The sequence below is a fragment of the Choloepus didactylus genome, chromosome 3 (assembly GCF_015220235.1).
Source record: "Choloepus didactylus isolate mChoDid1 chromosome 3, mChoDid1.pri, whole genome shotgun sequence".
NCBI lineage: Eukaryota > Metazoa > Chordata > Mammalia > Pilosa > Megalonychidae > Choloepus > Choloepus didactylus.
The window spans coordinates 161,898,190-161,915,038 of NC_051309.1; the positions used below are offsets into that span (position 1 = coordinate 161,898,190).

The 16,849-nt window shown below is 36.8% G+C and overlaps 1 long non-coding RNA gene across 3 annotated transcripts; it reads left to right on the plus strand.

Annotated features, from left to right (window-relative positions):
• The first annotated feature begins 1,107 nt into the window (after positions 1 to 1,107).
• LOC119528863 lies at positions 1,108 to 15,883 on the plus strand. 3 transcript variants are annotated; one of them, XR_005215775.1, is made up of 5 exons: positions 1,108 to 1,238; positions 2,354 to 3,442; positions 6,544 to 6,701; positions 14,901 to 15,136; positions 15,658 to 15,883. It is a non-coding gene; the product is annotated as an uncharacterized LOC119528863 (long non-coding RNA). The 3 variants fall into 3 exon arrangements; XR_005215776.1 differs by lacking the exons at positions 14,901 to 15,136; positions 15,658 to 15,883 and adding an exon at positions 8,576 to 8,613; XR_005215774.1 differs by lacking the exons at positions 14,901 to 15,136; positions 15,658 to 15,883 and having other exon boundaries at positions 6,544 to 6,799.
• Positions 15,884 to 16,849: the final 966 nt, after the last annotated feature.

Sequence of the window (16,849 nt, forward strand, 5' to 3'; positions counted from 1 at the left end):
GGATGAAAATCCTCCTAAGATATTTAAACAACTCTGAAGGTGAAAAAAAGTTTTACCTGGGTCTTTATTTCATTGGATGCCAAGTGAAGTGAGTAATGGCTAAAGATGTCATTGATCTCCCATAGAAAAAGCAGCTTAATCCATAGTTTTAGAGACAATTGTCCTTGGTTATTAAAAGAAATAACAAAATATATCATGAGTTTTTCTATGATCCAGACTTGTGCTAGCAAGAATACTGAGCTGAATAAGATGAAATGGGGGAAAATATTTGGCTTCAAAGAGTTCGCAGTCTAGTGGGGAAGATGGACAAATAAACAGTTATAAAAAATGCTATAATAATGCTATAATAGTGATGTGTGGGGTGCCACGGGGGCAGAGAACTGTGAGAATGAGCTTCCCATATGTCAATAGAGATCTGTGCTCACAGAGAAACTTTACCCAGAGCCATGCTGTCATCAGCTATGTTCCAAAATCTACCATAATTATTAGTCCTAACTGCCAAATCCAGGGCCTCCCACTAGAATTTATTATGCTCCAGGTTTTGTGATTTTTTTTAAGTAATAAGGCATTTGTTAAAACTCAACACATTCTTACAAAGTTTTTATTCTCCAATTTATGTGCCATGTGGCTAACTTAATCAGATTTTTTTTCCTCTGCTTCTAAAATATCCTTATCAAACCAACAATCAGCAATTGATGGCCTTATTTATCAGAATACAAGGCATTCAGAAGAAAATTTATTCTCTCAATAATCTCTTGGTAAGAGATATGGAGGAAAACCTCTTTCAGAGGAAGTATTAATTTTATTTTCTAAACCTAAAGTTACAAAATCAGGTAGCCATTTGTTAGGCATTAGCTGGCTCCATCTTATGAGGCTACGAGTTTAGTTATGGGTAAAAGCATGTGTGGCAATTGTGATAATGAGAATCGGTATGAAGGGAAATCTAAAAGTATCCATCCAAATGATGGTGATAATAATAAATAAAACTAATAAACAACAAATAAATAATAAGCAGAAATTAAGAGAGCAGTAACAGGGATTTGTTCACGGATTGCTATTCACAAGTTCAATATTGTGCTTGCATTTGACTAATTATTTCCCACTTAGATTTATATCCACTGTCAGGAAAGAGCTTCATGGGCAAAATCCTCCTGGTTGGGATGAACTGTAAGTTGGCATCGTCACTACTGCTCCAAGCCTTCAGGTCTCCTGTCATCAGGTAAAAAGATTTTACAAAGGTAAGATGGCTTTCACACTGAAAGCTGTAATATAGAAATATTGTTCCTTTTGGGTAGGAATGCCATCTGCATTGCTTGAGATAGTTTAATCAAAATGGGAAGTAACAAATGGCTATTCTATGAACTTGGCAACTCGCAGATGAATGGTTTATGTGTTTGGAGGTTATTTCCCTTAAATGAATTATTGTAATGGTCAGCATTGCCCTTATTTTAACCACAATGTTTTCCCCTCCAGCTAGAGAGGAAAAGGTCCTAAAACTTTGAAGTTCAAGGAAGTAATTTTCCAGACCCATGTTTCATTCAGACATATGATGCTATCCTCTAAGAGGAAAACAGACAAATCAGAATGGTTACATTTAGAACTTCATCCAACTTATGTTATGCAGGAGGAATTTCAATAGTTGGATGGTAAATTACAGGGAAAATAAAGCTCTTTTTGGGAATATCCCTGGTCTGTCTCTTTGCTTGCAAGAAAAAGAAATGATGTCATATTCCTAGTTGATACATTAGAATGACTGCCTCAGGTTTCTGGTTTGTATTTTAGCTTATAATGTGTTGTATAACTTTAGGCCATTGGCAGGTAACACATCTATGAAAAAAATTATGCAACATTCAATCAATTTCATTCCTTTAGAGTTTATTCAATATAGCATTGCCAGGACAGACTTTGATGCAATTCACATCATGTCTCAGTTTCTGCTCAAAGCCATTAAACATGGCCTTATTTGCTTATAAAATAACGTCCAGATACCTAACTATAACATTGAAGATCATCTGTTGTCTGGCTCCACACCACCCTTCTATTCTTTTCCTCCATTAAATTCTTATTAAACATCCCATTTTCTGTCTATAGCTATCTCTGTGAATTTCCATCAACATACTTTCCTTGTTCCTTCTAAGTGACTTGATTTCCTCATCATAATATCTTTCTCCTCTCCTCACACTCACGCTTCAGAACCCAGTTCAAAACTACCTTCATGAGACCCTCCCAATCTTTCTGGTTAAATCTAATCTGTCTCATATTTAACTTGCTACTTTCCTTCAGACCTTAGGACATTATAGGTTCTTCTATAAATATTTAAAAAACATATTTACATTTTTTTTTCATTTCACAGACATTTACTGAGCACTACAATGTGCCAGGCACTACTATGACCAACAACAACTTTGTGGACCCTATATTCTAGTGGGAGAGACAAACCCAAAGGGAAAAAAGTAGAGGGAGAGAGAGAGAGAGAAAGAGAAGACAGATACGTAAATACAGATAAAGAAATTGACCGTGTAAGTGAACCTATAAAGAAAGCAAACCAGGGGATGATTTTAGAACTATCACAGAGACTGAGGCACTTTAGGTAAGTGGTCAAGGAAGGCTTCCCTGAGTTGGTGAAATGTAAGCTGAGATGAGCATCAGAAGAGTACAGCGATGGAAATAGCTAGGTAAGAACAATTCAGGCAGAGCAGACGTGTACAAATCCCTGAGGAGGAAAGAGCCTGACATGCTTGAGGGCATGAAAGGCTATAATGTGTAGAAAGCAAGGGCAGATCATTCAGTGGACCGTGGCAAGAGGTTTGGATTTTATTCTCAGTGCTAGGGGAAACCATTGCAGGGCTCTGTAAGAGGAGGGGACAGTTTCTGTTTTAAATGTTGTGATCTAAAATTAATGACCACTCTGTCTTGAGTGGAGAAAATGTATTGTGGGGAGATAGCGTACAATGGGGAAGATTAGTTAGAAGGATGTTGCAGTAGTCCAAATATGGCAGATTGAAGCTTCCTAAATGGATGCAACCATATCTTCCATCCCACATGCTTTGATGCTCCTGGAGAGGTGGGGTCAATGGTCCCTCCAGTTGAGTAGAATACAGGTTGTGATTGCTCCAACCAATTTAGAGTGGTAGAAATGATGTTATAACTTCTGAGGCAATTAAAAGGATACAGCATCTTCCTAGCTCTCTCTCTTTGGGAGTACTCACTTTGTTTGAAGCTAGACACCATGCTGTGAGGAAGCCCAAACTATGTGTGACCCATATGGATATAAACTGAGACCTCCATACCCAACCAGCATCAACCACCAGATGTGGAGTGAACCAGCCTCCAGATGACTTCAGCCTTCAGCTTTCTAGTCCCCCAGTGGAAACCCAGATGCCATGAACAAAGACAAGCTGTCTTCCTTGTGCCCTGTCCGAAGTCATGATCTACAGAATCTGTGAGCAAAAAAAAGTTGTTGTATGCAACTAACTTTGAGGGGTAATTTGTTTCTTAGCAGTAAATAAGAAATGGGTGATGGTAAACAATGCAACAAGAAGGCAGATCATGATATATTTTGGCAGTTGAGTCTATACAATTTGCTGATGAAGTGGTTGTTGGAGATGAAGAACAGGGAGTAAAGGATGACACAGATTTTTGGTTTCAAGAACGACATTAGCACCACTTACTGAGATTGAGGAGACATGGGGTGTGGATGATAGATTTTGAGAAAGAAAATCTGATCTTTTCTACTAGATTTTACACTCTTTGAGAGTAGGTAATGGTTTTATCTACTTCCTCCATAGTACAAAGTATAGTGTCTTGTGAATAGTAACTATAATAAATATCTCCTAAATTGAACTGTGTAGAAACTACTGCCCATGACTTTTCCAGTGAGATCATCTCTTCCCAAAGCATTAATCTACTATAAATATATGGATATAAATGAAGAGGCATTTTTAACATTTGCATAAAGTGAACTGACATATTACATCAATTAATCACATTTGGCAAGGGACAGATACATAAATTAACTCGCTGTCTTTCAGTCTCTGGCCGCACACAGCAAAGTGATATGAAGACCTGGAAAATCTATGGTTAATTTGGCTCATGGAGACATGCATATATTAAAACAGGTCATATTAGTCACAAAAATGAGAAATTGTTTTTCTGCATTGTGTTTTGTATACAAAACCGTTGTGAGTCTTGCTTTTGGCTAATTCTGGATTGTGCTTGTGTAACCTTGGTCTTTTCTTTATAGCCTGGTTGCTTAGATTTGTATTAGCCAAGCCTTCTTTATAAAGTGCCTAATTGAATATATTCTCTCCAGAGTTTCTGGGAACTTTCCTGATGGGTCAGGACTTTACATAGACAGCACAGAGGTAACAGAGCTGCAGCAATGGAAAGGCCACTCGGTGGGGAACTCTCCAGAATAACACCCAAGTGGCAGCTAGGTTTGTCTGAATTCCCTCAATTTCCAATGGGAAAAGCCATCCCATCTGCATTTTTGGTGTTTCACATAGTGCTTTATGAAAGCTTGCCCACTTTGTAAATACCTTCACAGGGTCTGGTTTGCCTTTCCCTTCTGGCATCTAAAATTAAGAATTTAGCCCTCTCAAAATATTTGCCAATCTCTTTTATATTCAGAGGGTAAATATGAACTCTTCAGACATCTCCTCTGGCCACATATTTGCGTCTGTGTTTCTGGTGGAGGGAGCTGCTGCCATGTGCACGCAGTGATTGCGCCTGCGCGTGCAGTGAGTGCGCCTGCGCGGAGAGAGGCAAAGGCACAAAATTCCGTCCGGCCGGTCCTGGCCACTGGAGTGGTCGCACGGACTCCTTCTGAATCGCTCCCACCATCCTAGGGAAAAGGTCCAGTGCTTCAGCTGATAAAGATGTGCAGTGACAAAGATGCCTCACTTTTGATTTTCTTTCCTATGGAAGGGAAGTTCGTTTTATTCATTTGGCTTATCTTTTAAAACCCGGTGGTCCTGTGTAAGACGTTAGTTACTGTTTATCCCTTATTAAATGCTTCTTCTAATTAAAAATCTCTCCACTTTGAAAAGGAAAATTGATTTGCTGTTTAAGATTTTTGTCGATAAAATCACGGTGATTAGGGAGGTTACAGTTAGTTAAGTCCTAATGTATAGTTGTCACATTTAGGCCATTATTTTTTAAATAATGTTCAATGACACATTGGGTTTCCTGAGGTCTTTAGAGTTTTTGTCAGTCGTAATCCTCTTGTGTTCAGAGGATTATGAGGTCCTTCAGGGAGTAGGTGCTAGTGGCCAACAGGTTTTTATTACCAACAAGGGAAGGAGTTTGCCTAAAGGATTGAGTAATTCTACGTCTATTGACCTTCAGGGCATCCCATGCTTGGTGAATCTAGCACCCACAGTGTTTTTGTTTTTGTTTTTAAAGAAGTGGACATACCAAAATAAAAGAAATCTCCTCAATATAAAAGGGAGGAAGCTTGGCGAAGTGTAGAGTGGAGGAGGGAGGGATGGAGCACACAGCAGCTACTTCAGGTAACTGGATGGCTTTTTGTCGCTCAACCCTGTTTCACTCATCTCTGCCACCATTCTGCATCTATGTCATAGCACCTGGGGGAGTCATATATTAAGGAAATGAATTTAAAAATTTTCTTTTAAATTTCACATAATAATTTTGTTTATTGTAGAAGTCTGAAACAATACCAAGATATAAAAGCCCTTCCCCCTCACAATGACTTACTACACTGCTCCTCCTGCTTCCATGTGGCTCTAGTCATAGTTCTCAATTTGGTTTGTATCTTCCTAGGCCTTTTTTCTATATACGTGTGCACGTGTGCCCTCATACCATATATATACGTGTATGGCTGTGTTTTGTTTTGCTTTTGTCAGAATGGGATCAGGCAATATGGAGAGTCCTCCAGCTTGATTTTTTTTTTTTTTTAGCCAATAGTAATACCATGTATCATGAATAGTCTGCCATATCAGTAATATTCCATTGTACACTGTTCCAAAATTTACTGAAAGGAGCCTATTATTGCTTTTTTTAAAAAAAAAAGTATCCAAAATTGTTTTCCTAAGTCTAGGTGCATTCTTTCTATGATGCCATCATTTATTGAAATAATGTCACTCTTTTTGATGTACTTTGAGAGACAGTTGAGACAAACCATTACTTTATCTTGGGACCTCAGGGGAAATGAAACATGCATTTTTTGGTTATATATAGTATTATTATTATTTTTATGAAAATAGAACCAAGTGTGGGAGGCAGAATTCTAAGGTGGCCCTCAAAATTCCTGCCCCTTTGGGTGTATACCATGTATAATCCTCTCACCTTGAATGTGAATGAGCTTGTGATAAGATGGAATATTGTTCTTGTGATTGGATTACCTTTAATGGAAAATATGTAGTTAAGATCCCTACTCAGCTGACTTTGGGCTAATCAAAAGGGAGATTATCCTGGTTGGGCCTGACCTGATCAAGTGGGCCCTTTAAATCCAGGTCTAGAAGTCAGAGACAGAAGTTGGACCAGTTTAAAGTTGCAGCAAAGGCTCTTCTGTTGGCCTTGCAGGAGCAAAGCACCATGTTATGGAGAAGGCCACGTGGCTGGAAATGTCACCCATCCTCTGGGAAGTAAGAACTGACAGCCAGCAGGAGGTGGCAACCTTAGTCATACAACCTCAAGGAACTGAAGTCTGCTACAACCATCGAGCTTGGAAGAGAGCCCAGGTGAGAGTGCAGCTTCATTTGACACCTCTATTTCATCACTTTAAAATGCTGAGCAGAGGACTCAGCAAACCCATCTAGTACTTCTGATCCGCAGAAACCATGAGATAATAAATGTGTTGTTTTAAGTTTCCAAGTGTAGTGGCTTGATTTGTGGCTCCCAAAATATATGTCCACCTCAGATGATCTGGCTTGAAATAAGGGTCTTTACCAATGCAATTAATGTAAGAACCTCTGGATGATATCATCATGATTATGATGGGCCCTAAATCAATGATGAGTATCCTTATAAAGAGAGAAAAGGAGAAGACATTGAGACAGAGTCAGATATTGGAATTGTGTGGCCCAAGTCAGTGAATGCCAAGGGTTGCTGGCAGCCACCAGAAACTAGAAGAGATTCATGGAATGGATTTTTCCTCAGAGATCCAGAGGGAACCAACCTGTTGGCACTTTGATTATTTTGGAATACCTCCAGAAGCGTTAGATAATAAATTAGTTTTCTTTTTTTTTTAAACTGCATAGTTTGTGGCCATTTATTGCAAAGCAATAGAAAACTAATACACAATGTTAAGATGTCAAGAAGTTTATTTCTCTCACAGCACTTTATTAGCATCTCATATGGCAATAACTGACTGGAGAGGCACCCCCGGCTATTGGCCCAGGTGAGCCACACTGCATTGCTGTCATACACCTCATACCTGGACTGATTTCTTATCTTCTGGCCCCTACAGGCTTTTGCAGTTTTGATCTTTGCTTTACGGTTTCGTATAGTTTTTGACATCAAACCATTTATTGGCATTTTATTGTTTCTCAGAATTGAAAACACTCCCCAGCAGGCATGGAGGTTGTTCAGAACAAAGGTCAGTAGATAAAAAAGTGAATTCCAAACTAGTTTCAAACCTATGTTGCACAGAAGCAAACTTTTCAGATCAGGCTCAGCCAAGAAAACTCTACGCTGGACTTAATGAGGTGTCCCTTTGTATTGCAGACCTAGTTATTTTATAGTACAAAAAATTAAAAGACTTTCTAAAACTTACACTGCTGTTTCTTGCCTTTAAGCTATGATGCAAGCACAAAAAATATAGCAATCTTAATTTCATTGGAAACTGAACTTGTCAAAGACATACTGACTTTTCAAAGATACAGTTCTGGGTGAGAGCACTTTGAGTTAGATTCATAGTTCATACTGTATAGTCTACTGATTGCAGCTTCTCCCAGGTTGACAGAAAGATTTGAAATACTGTCTTTATTTTTATTTTTATATATATTTTTTTTATTAAAGAAGCTGTGGTTTACAGAACAATCATGTATAAACTAGAGGATTCCCATATAGCACCCTATTATTAACACTTTGCATTGGTGTGGTATATTTGTTACAATTGATTAAAGTGCATTTTTATAATTTTACTAACTTGAGTCCATAGTTTAAATTAGGGTAAACTCTTTGTGCTTTATAGTCCCATGGAATTTTTTAAAAATTTTAAATTTGGTAACATACATGCAACATAAAATTCCCCCTTATAACCACATTCAAATATATAATTCATTGTGGTTAATTGTGTTCAAAATGTTGTGCTACCAACACCACTATCCATTATCAAAACTTTTCCATCATCCCAAATAGAAACTCTACATTTTAAGCCTTAACTCCCAAGTCTCTATCCCCACCCCATCCCCTGTATTCTAGAATCTGAATCTATCAGTTCATTTATTCTAATTATTATTTGATATCTGTGAGACCATACACAATTTGCCTTTTGTGACTGGCTTATTTCAAAGAACATGATGTCTTCAAGGTTCATCCAAGTTGTTGCACGTATGAGAACTTCATTCCTTTTTATGGCTAAATATTATTTCATTGTGTTTATATACCACAGTTTGTTTATCCATTCATCAGTTGATGGACATTTGGGTTGCTTCCATTTTTTGGCAATTGTGAAGAACACCATCAACATCAGTGTGCAAATATCTGTTCAAGTATCTGCTTTCAATTCCTTTGGATATATGCCAATAAGTGGGATTGCCAGGTAACATGGTAATTCTATACTAAACTTTCTAAGGAACTGCCAAATTGTCTTCCACAGTGGTTGCACCATTTTACATTCCCAGCGGCAATGAGTGAATGTTCCTATTTCTCAACATCCTCTATAACACCTGTAATTTTTGTTTTTTTAATAGTATTTATTCTAATGAGTGTGAAATGATATTTCATTGTGGTTTTGATTACCATTTCCCAAACCCCTAATGATGTTGAACACCTTTTCATTTGCTTTTGGCCATTTGTATATTTTCTTTGGAGAAATGTCTAATCATGTCTTTTGCCAATTTTTAATTGGGTTGTTTATCTTTTTGTTGTTGAGTTGAAGGATTCATTTATATATTATGTATATTAAACCCTTATCATATATGTGGTTTCCAAATATTTCCTCCCATTGTGTAGGTTACTGTTTTAATTTTTATGATAAATCCTTTGATGTATACAGTTTTTTTATTTTGATAAGGTTCCATTTATTTATTTTTTCTTTTCTTGCTTGTGCTTTAGGTATAAAGTCTAAGGAAACGTTGCCTAACACAAGGTCCTGAAGATACTTCCCTATGTTTTCTTCTAGGAATTTGATAGTTGTGGCTTCTTTTTTTAGGTCTTGGCATTTTCAGTTGATTTTTGTATATGGTGTGAGGTAGGGGACTGCCTTCATTCTTTTGCAAATAGAGACCTAACTATTTTTTTTGAAGGGAAAATTCTTCCTCAGTTGAGTAAGCTTGGTACCCTTGTCAAAAATCAGTTGGTGTTAAATGTAAGGGTTGATTCCTGAGCTCTCAATTCAACTCTATTGGTATAAATGTTTGTCCTTGTGCCAGTGCCATGCTTTTTTGTTTACTGTAGCCTTAATAATAAGTCTTAAAATTGGAAAGTCCTTTGCATCTGGGGTTAGAGTTATTCCTAGATTTTTTTTTTTTTTTAGTAGCTTTGGAAATGGAGGTTTTTTTCATGATTTAATCTTCAGTTTGTTCATTACTAGTACAGAGAAACACTACTGAGCTGTGGATGTTGATCTTGTACCCTGCCACTTGGCTGAATTCATTTATTAGCTCTAGGAGCTTTGATGTGGGTTTTTCAGGATTTTCTGTATATAGGCCCATGTCATCTGAAAATAGGTAAATTTTTACTTCTTTCTTTCCAATTTTGATGACTTTTAATTCTTCTTCTTGCCTAATTGCTCACCTAGAAATTCTAGTACAATACTGAGTAACAGTGGTGGCAGTGGGCATCCTTGTCTTTTCTTGTTCCTGATCTTAGAAGGAAAGCTTTCAATATTTCACCATTAAGGAGGATGTTAGCTGTGGGTTTTACATATATTTCATTAATCATGTAAAGAAAATTTCCTACTATTTCTAGTTTTCTAAGTGTTTTTGTCAAGAAGTGGTACTGGGTGTTGTCAGATGCCATTTCTGCATCATGAGATGATCATGTGAGGGTTTTTTTTTTTAATCCTAAGGTGATGTAATACATTAGCTGATTTTCTTACATTTAACCACCCTTGCATACCTGGGATAAATCCCACTTGATCATGATGTATAATTCTTTTAGTGTGCTGTTGGATTTAGTTTGTTAATACTTTGTTGAATATTTTTGGATCTGTTTGCATAAGCAATACTGGTCTGTAATTTTCTTTACCTGTGGTATTTTTATTTGACTTTAATATGAGGGTGAAGTTGGCCTTGTAGAATGAATTAAGGAGTGTTCCCTCCTCTTCAATTATTGGAAGAGTCTGAACAGGTGGTAATTCCTCTTAGAATATTTGGTAAAATTCTCCTATTAAGCTATCTGATCCTGGGCTTTTCTTTGTTTGGGAGTTTTTAATTAATGACTGAGTATCTTTACAATTTGAGGTAATGTAGGTTTTTCTAAGAATGTGTCCATTTCATCTAGGTTTATCTAAATTATTGGTGTGCAACTGTTCATAGTATCCTCTTATAATCCTTTTTTATTTCTGTTTGGTTAGAAGTAATGTCCCCCTTTTCATTTCTGATTTTAATTATTTGTGTCCTTTTATTTTCTTCATCATTTAGCTATTCTAATAGCTAAAGGTTTAGCAATGTTATTGACCTATTCAAATAACCAGCTTTTGAATTTGTGAGTCTGTATTTTTTTTTTTTCTTTCTTGATTTCGATTTTTCTCTGCTTTAATCTATGTTTTTTCTTCCTCCTCCTCACTTTGGGCTTAGCTTGCTCTTATTTTTTTCTATTTATTCCAGTTTTGAGGTTATGTCTCTTATTTGAAATATTTCTTTATTTTAATGTAACCATATAAGGTTATAAATTTCCCTCCCAACACTACCTTTGCTGCATCCTACAATTTTTGGTACATTGAATTTTCATTTTCTTTAACCTAAAGATATTTCCTAATTTCTGTTTGATTTTCTCTATTATCCAATGGTTCTTTAAGAATATATTACTTAATTTCCTAATAATGAGTTCCTTCTCATTTCTATATACATTTTCTATGCATTTTCTTTGTAGTTTACCATGGGGTTAAAATTCAACATCCTTAATGTATAATGATTATCTTTGATTTGATACCAATTTGACTTCAATAGCATACACACGTTGTTTCTATACCTCTCTGCCCCCTACCTGTTTTTGTTACAAATTACATCTTGGTACATTGTATGTCCAAAACCATAGATTCATCATTACTTTGTATTCATTTGCATTTAAGAAGTGGAGTAACAAACACAAAAATACAATAAAGAGTACTGGCATTTATAATTACCCAAATGGTTTCCTTTACTGGAGTTCTTTATTTCTTTACAATGCTTTGAACCATTGTATAGTGTTCTTTCCTTTCAGTCTGACAACTCCCTTTATAATTTCTTGTAGGTCAGGTCTAGTGTGGAGAACTCCCTCAGCTTTAGTTTATCCAAGAATGTCTTAATCTCTCCCTCATTTTTGAAAGAAACTCTCTCTGAATACAAAATTCTTAGTTGGCAGTTGTTTTCCTTCAGCAGTTTAAATATTTCAACCCACTGCCTTCTTGCCTCCATGGTTTCCGATGAGAAACAGGCAATCTAATTGGGACTGCCTTTTGTATAACACATTGCTTGTCTCTTGCAGCATTCAGAACTCTCTCCTGGTCCTTTCCATTTGACAGTTTGTTCATTTTGTGATAGGGCATATTTGTCTTCACATTTATCCCATTTGGTTGTCTCTGGGTCTCTGGAATGTACACATTCACATCTTTTGCTAAGTTTGGGAAGGTTTTTGTCACTATTTCTTTGAATAGTCTTTCTTCTCCAGTGGTGGTTAAGTTCATGTGCCAACTTGTCCAGGTTATGGTATCCAGTGGTTTGGACAAGCAAGCACTGATCTGCTTATTACTGTGGGATATTTCATGGATTTAAATCATCAGTAAGTTGATTGCATCTATGGCTAATTACAACTAATTGAAGTCTCATCAATTAGTTGAAGGCCTTAAAAGGATAAGTGATGATTTCAACAGTCAGAAGAGTGAATTTCCTTCTCTTTAGCCAGCCAGCTTCTCCTGGGGAATTCATTGAAAACCTTCATCAGAGTTCCCAGCTTGTGACCTGCCCTGTGTAATTTGTGCTTGCCTGTCCTCATAGTCACATAGTAGAATTCTTATAAAAAATCTCATAATATTTACATAATACATATACAGATATTTATACGTATACATATACAAGTACATTTACATATACATATCCTATTGGTTCTGTCTCTCTAAAGAACCCTGACTAATATATCCCCAGTCTCTCTTCTCTTTCTGAGATTCCCATAATGCATATATTGGTATGTTTGATCTTGTCACAGAGGTCACTTAGGCTATTTTTGCTTTTTGTAAGTCTTTTTTCTTTCTTCTCAGACTGACTCATTTCAATTGTCTTGTCTTTGACATCACTGATTCTTTCTTCTGCCATCTCCATTCTGCTGTTAAAACCCTCCTAGAAATTTTTCATTTCAGTTATTTCAGTCTTCAGTAGTTCTGTTTCATTTCTTTTTAAAATTTCTATCATTTTATTGATATTCTTATATTGTTCATCCATTGTTTTCCAGATATCCTTTAGTTCTTTTTCTGCATTTTCCTTCATCTTCTTGAGCATATCATGATCATTTATTTCTGTCTTTGTCTGGTATATTCATAGTCTGGTCTTCTTCAGTGATGTTTTCTGGATTTTTATCCCCTTCTTTTGGATGGACCATCATTTCCTCTTTCTTTATTTGTACCCCCTTGTTGCACACTGTACATTTTAATATTTCAGAATGTTAACTCTGGGATTTAATCCCCAAGATACCTGTTTCTTATGATTGTTAGCATCTGGTGATATGACAGAGATTTTCCTGAACTTTACCCCTCCTATCAGGAAGGTCCACCCAAGGTGAATGCAAGTTGGGTTCCTATCTATCTTTTCTGGGTGTGTGTCTTGCCTTGGGCTTGTGTCTTGCCCTGGTCCTATGCTTGCTAGTAACCTTAGTAGTTCCTCTGTTTTGAAAGCCTCCCTTACCTCCCAGGAGACAGACCTTCTCCCTCTCCCAGGTTTTTCACAGCTGGACGTAAAGTAACAAGCCTTTGTCCCAGGCTATTCACCTAAATAGTTTCTTAAACTTCTTTCCTTGTTTCAAACACATTGTGCCTAGAGAACAAATTCTGGGAAGGGGGCACACCAGAGAGGAGTTCCCCAAGTCAGCCTTCCCAGCTGGAACAAGGCCAATCTGCTCCAAATTGACTTGGAAAGAGGATGTGGGAGGGGCCTGGAAGGGTTCCAAGAGCTTTTTCCATGATCCTCCTAGCTTTCTTGACCTGCCCAGCCAATGCAGCCCTTCAGCTGTCCTCCACAGCTCTGAGGAGCTTACTCTTTCACCACCTTTGTCTGGTGTGGGTTGAAACACTGGCCACACTCAGAGCTGGGATCCAGTGATCCAAATAGTTAATCAAAACTTGTAATCAGTGATTGAAATGTGCACACTCCAGATCCTGGATTTTTATATCCCTTTCTGGCACAAGTCAGCTTTATCAGGGGCCAAACCCCACTGCTCCCTGCTGCAAGTGTGGGGCATTGGCACTGGTAACCTCCACATGGAGAGAGCAATTTACTGGTATTTACAGTAATTTACCAGCCTCTTCCTTCCACTCCCCAGTGTTCTATTGGACTTATGAGTTTCAAAAAAGTTGGTTCAGATAGTTCCTGCCTCTTTAATAGTTGTTCCGATGGAGGGACTGATTCCTAGAACTTCCTACTCTGTCATTTTCCCTCAATCCTGCCTCTGTTTTTTGAAAATGTGCCTCTCTTCTGTGAGACTGATTTATTACTGCAACTTATGCTCAGATCAAGACCTTCATTTCTTCCTATCTTCTGCAGCAGAGTTCAACCTGAACTTATTACTTGTTCAAAAAGGCAAAAATTCTCCAATGACTTATTATTTCTTTGTTTGTCAGCCTGCACATAGTGAGAAACATTTAATGAAAGAGTTAAAATGAGAAGGAGGAATTGATAAAACTCTGAGGAAAAATGAAGGCACAGAATAACTATGAGAGGGAATAAGCTCCTTTTTCATTTGATTTCTTAACTTATCTGCGAATAAAACCTGAGCCTCTGTCACTTAAGGAAGTATGAGAGCCTAGGAGTTGTGTTTTGATGGTGGCTGTGATTGAATATCAATCAGAATTCAATGTTCAGGTTCACTGCCTTAGCACTATTACTACTTTATACTGACACAACATGTAAGGGTGAGCAAACCTGTGCCTGGCAAACGAGATTGCTATTTTTCCCTAGTCCCCTAGGGTTTGTTGTAAGTAGGTTTCTCTCATGATCAGCAGAACCAATCGATATTTATTGAGTGCTGACTGGGTGCCTGGAAGTGTGTAAGGTCTTTTCATTTGTAAGATACCTTTTGTCACTCATTTCATTTTTTTAAAAAAGATAAGGAACCTCTACTATTATTTTTTACAAAATATGAATAAATTTATTTTATTGACTATCCACTCACCTTAAGATAGAAAAGGAATTAAAAAGTTTTCATTGCACTGCCTCACAAATAATCTCTCCCCCAATATGTCAGTTTTGATTTATACTGCTTCTGAGCTGGCTGAAACTTGTGTTAGGACCATTGAAGAAATTGCACTTCTATGTCTGTCTTTCTTCTCTAAAAATTTCAGAGCTCATCTCCACTTTAACTTGCAGTTTCCTCAACTGGGATCCAGAGAAGTGAAAGGGTCATCCAAATAAGAGGAACAAATTGCAAACAGGCAATAGAACATTGATGATATTAGAGACAGATCTCTAAATGGAAATGAAAGGAGTACATCTGACACACTTACTAAAGGATCCAGTCTTGAAGTTTTTTGGAGAACTTCTGTGCATTTCTCACAGAATGCCAGTTTGTTGACAAAGGCATCAGGAAGTAAAATATTTGTGAGGTATGTTAGGAGATGGATTCATGCTTCAAACCATTGGTAAATGTCATCAGTGTTATCTTACATCATGCAAATTATTGGACACTATTTCTTTTTCTTTTTTCATTTATTTTTAAAAATTTCATTCATCTTGCTAAATCACTTTTCACTAAGTTAAATGAAAAATATTCATGCTGGAAAATCTTAGAGCATTTAAAAATTTTCAATTTTAAATTTACAAGTTTATTTGTGTACCAAGCATAAGTTGAAATAGTCTCCTGTTACAACCCCACCCTACTTTCTTATTTTACGCATAATCTTTTGAATCTTATTTATTCACCATTCAAAAATAAGAAATAAACTGGATGTAATGAACAAGGAACCATTTTCTTTTGTGAGTGTTTCATTTGTGGCTTCTTAGAACAGTTCCAGGGCCAGTACTAATTAGTTGTCATTGTTTGTTTTTGTTCTCTGCCTAGGTTGGTGGGTGGGAGACCAGCTTTTATAGTGCCACTTTTATTTATTATTTTCTTACTCCTTCTTAGGTTGAAAATACCCTGCCTCTACTGTTTTACTGATTGTGATGAAAATGTACTTAATTAACATTTAAGATTCTACAGACACTTCAACAAATGTCTTTAGCACAAAAGTATCTATCTGCCTGGTGATCTCACTGCCCTCTCCCCTACGTGGGACCTGACTCCCAGGGGTGTAAATCTCCCTGGTAACGCAGGATGTGACTCTCGGGGATGAATCTGAACCGGGCGTCGTGGGATTGAGAACATCTTCTTGACCAAAACGGGGATGTGAAATGAAATGAAATGAAGCTTCAGTGGCTGAGAGATTTCAAATGGAGTCGAGAGGTCACTCTGGTGGACATTCTTATGCACTATATAGATAACACTTTTTAGGTTTTAATGTATTGGAATAGCTAGAAGTAAATACCTGAAACTACCAAACTCCAACCCAGTAGCCTTGACTCTTGAAGATGATTGTATAACAATGTAGATTACAAGGGGTGACAGTGTGATTGTGAAAACCTTGTGGATTGCACTCCCTTTTTCCAGTGTATGGATGGATGAGTAGATAATTGGGGACAAAAACTAAATGAAAAATAGGGGGGGGGATGGGGGGAGGATGATTTGGGTGTTCTTTTTTATTTTTTATTCTTATTCTGATTCTTCCTGGTGTAAGGAAAATGTTCAAAAATAGATTGGGGTGATGAATGCACAACCATGTGATGGTACTGTGAACAGTTGATTGTACACCATGGATGATTGTATGGTATGTGAATTTGTCTTAATAAAACTGAATGTTAAAAAAAAGCACCTATCTGCCTGAGAGCAGAAACCTTTCCCCACATTTAAAGACAGCAAGAACAACTGGTGATGTTGCTTGTATCCAACTATATATGTGTCAGGAGGCATGGATGTATGCCACAACAAAAATTAAATTCTTCTATTTATTTATAAATTAATGAATGTTTATAAAATATTAACCCAATATGATATTTTATAAAGGCATTATTCTTCTATACATTTGTATTACTATTTATGACAAGAATAATTTGTTTAAAGATGGTGGTGCTAGATATTCTTAGTAGTGTATATGGCAAATTTTACCTGAAAACATTAAACACTGGTGAAAGGAATTGTTGAGAATAATTATTTAATGGAAATAAATGTTTTACTTTTTTCTGATAGCATTTTCTCCCAGTATTAAAATTTCAAAATGAAG